Below are 3,474 nucleotides of genomic sequence, written 5' to 3'. Positions count from 1 at the left end.
TGATAAGAAACAATATGAGTGTTACTAAAAGCTTTTATGTGATTTCACTATAGGTGTCAAAATCAAATTAAAATTGAACCATTAAAACCATTTAATAAATAGTTTCATTTTAATTTAAAAAAATAAAAAAAATAAAAGTGATTCAATTTTAACCATTTATCTATTAAGCTTTGCTTTATATCTGATAAATTATTCAGTTTTGGTTTCATATAACTGTTTAATAAATAATTCAATTCAAGTTAACAGCGAAAATATTATTTTAGCTAAACTCGTGAGAGAGTAATGACTGTTACCAAAGTCCCTAACCACCCTCAGATTTCACTTTCGCTAGGAAAGGTAGGTGGAGTCCGAATCTTCTTCCCACGATGGTAACCATTTCATCTCATCTCATACCATTCATGAAGCGGGAGTGATCCGTACTAAAATGATTCATGCACCGACGGTGGTTGACTCGTCATCTCCTTACCCGTCTCCTAATCTTTTTATCCCACGTGATATCCAACAACTTTGCTTGAGACTGAAAAGTTTTAGTTTGGAGAATATTCCACTTTTCCCTATTTTTATTAGGTGACAATGATTTCCCAAGTTGAAAGAAAACATTTTAGAGAGAGAGAGAGAGAGAGAGAATGGAAAAGCAGCAAAATGTAGTGTGACTTTGCATGTCTGTGTGCCCCAGTGCCCCAGACCCCAGTGCCCAAGTGCCCAACTATGCCTATTAGCTTGAATGCCCAATTGTGTTTGTGCTTGGGTGCCTTTGTGTCTCTGTTTACCTAACTTGCCTAACGTAGACGTGAATGCCCCAGTGGCTCAATCCTTATCCAATTAGGCAAAGTCGTCACAGGTATGGGGATAAACAAATCTAATAATTTTATGGCCTATGTTTCACTTTATGAGATTTTTTTTTTATTCAAAATTATGAGATTGGCATTATTTGTCATTCACATGGGTTTTAGCTTGGGCGGTTTGCAGTGCTAAGTATAGTATTCGTGCTTAGATTGTAATAATTTTCTTGATTTTCAATAAGTGTGGTTTTGGGCCCTTACTGACTTTTCAGTGGATATGTACTTGGCCCTACGTGGATCTACTATATAATGACCAATGGGCCCTTAAACTTGAATTAAAAAAAAAAAAAAAATTAAAGGGAAATGAACAGTCATGCGCCCATGGACTTAGATATAAAGGGTGAAATGTTGCCCCAACCCCGATGAAACACAAAAAACTCACCTATGTTGATGCCTAGGGGTATCAATCCTAAGACTGCACCGGTACGTTGGACCTGAATCGACCCGTTTAATAAAAGTGTAGAGCTTAATTCTCTCTTGGCCCATTTAATAAAAGTGTCGGGCTTAAGCTCGGCCCGTTTATTAGACTGGTGTTTATGGTGCAGTGTAGTAGTTCGTCAGGCGCCCGACCGACCCGACTCACTTAAGTAGCCCATTAGAATCAACTCACTAAGCCAAACCGACCCGACCCGACCCCTTTTAGAAAAATGGTTAAATTGTAAATATCTATTCTACCACTAATATTACAAAATATGAGTAATGCTTAAATTGTAAATACTTTTTCTAAGAATCTTATCTTCTTAAATTCTAAGAAAAATGCTTAAATTATAAAGCCAATAGTTTAATCGGCTTAAAAAATGATTTTAGGGTAGGCCCGTTTAAAATTAAATAGGCCCATAGCCCGTTTAAGGTAGCCCAATTAAAGCCCCACACCGATCGGCCCGATTGCAAACCGTACCATGCCCCCCAAACCTAAGCCTATTTAAGTAAACGGGGGTTCATAGTGTAGGGATTTCACACCAGCAGGCTCGATTAGGCCCGGCCCGACTGAATGACACGCTTATTGATGCCATGTGTGTCATTTCATTGGCCCTCGTGCTGATGCAGGGTTCACATAACCAAGGATCATTCTTTTTTCCTAATTTTAATAAAAGGGAAAAAGAACCGCAAAAGACAACATGGCCCTTACGCCAAGATACATACATCATATAAAAGACGAAAATTTCACCACTATTGATGCTTTCACTGTTTCACATATACTTCTATTGATTTGTATATCAGTGGAGAAGCCCTAACCGGTCGAATCAGTCAAAATTGACCGGTTCAGCTTAGAGGGAACCAAATTGAGCTTATGGTTTTACTAAACTGATAGAAACAAAATGACCAAAACCAAAACTCACAAAGAAATGAACTGACCCAATAAAAATAGGTTTTATACTTCTTTTCTTTAAATTACAGACATGTGTGATATTAGTTAAACATATTGCTGCTTTGATTATGTATAAGAAAATTAGAATCTTGGATACATGACCTATTGTTGATGAATATATTAGTTTAAAAAATATATATTAACCAACCAAATTGAACCGAAATCAAATTTGATCGAGGTCGACTTTGGTTTGGTCCAATTGAGACCGAAGACTAATTCAGTGCAACCAAAGGTGGACCAATTAATCTGACTGATTGACACGCCTAACAGTTGGTGAGAGAAGTGGTTCGTTGTCACTAGACTCACCACATCATAGGATCAAATCATGCCTTCACTTTGAGAGGTTGGGTAGGAAGAAGGTTTGTGTTTTTTTTTTTTTTTTTTTTTTTTTTGCAATAATGACTGGAAGGTGGTTATGGGGTAAGCTCAGGAAAAACAAAAAATAAAGAATTAAACCCGCATATATCACACATGACCAACACAAGATACCTTTTTTCTAGTTGAGAGTTTGCATCAAGGCAAAACAGACATTTTCTTCAAAGAGAGAGTTCTCTAACCAATTGGCATAGACCAACGCATCAATAAAATATGGTAAAATGGTATCGCACATGAAAGGGTAGCGAAGTCATTTCATTTGAGAAGAAAGAAGAAATACACAGAGATGCTAATGTACCCTATACCAATAGTTCAAAGAACTTTCTCTCTTTTCTAAATTGGCATATGATGTGATCTAACCATATAAATGAGCATTGAACTTTCATTTCATAATTTTTAATTAAAATAAAACAATCTGTTTCGAATGAAATTAAATCAAAATCGAGTCAATTAACAACCTTAGATTTAGAATTGGACTTTTGAACTACTAATGCAACCAAACATGTCATGGTGTTGCTCTCCACTTTATCCATGAAAGAACAAATCTTAGCCCACATTGATGAGCGGGCCACGTTATATCTGTTTCGTGCATCACATGCAAAGATATATTACACCTTTTTGTGGTCAAAGGACTAGGGATAGGTTAACCTTAGGCTGTTAGGAATGGCCGGAGACATGGCAACAATATTACCATTCTACGCGGGTGGTCCTCTACTTCCATCTGTTGACCCAACTCTCTCTCTCTCTCTCTCTCTCTCTCTCTCTCTACTCAATATTAAATACTCAGTAGTGCTCTTCCACTTACACAACCTCAAAATTTATTAAGTAATTTTTTTTTTTTTAAGGTAATGGAAGAGTCTTATTCTTACCTGATCCAAAGGAAATTCA

Source organism: Macadamia integrifolia, chromosome 3 (genome assembly GCF_013358625.1).
Source record: "Macadamia integrifolia cultivar HAES 741 chromosome 3, SCU_Mint_v3, whole genome shotgun sequence".
In the NCBI taxonomy this organism is placed as follows: domain Eukaryota; kingdom Viridiplantae; phylum Streptophyta; class Magnoliopsida; order Proteales; family Proteaceae; genus Macadamia; species Macadamia integrifolia.
Note: the sequence above shows the minus strand (reverse complement) of the source record.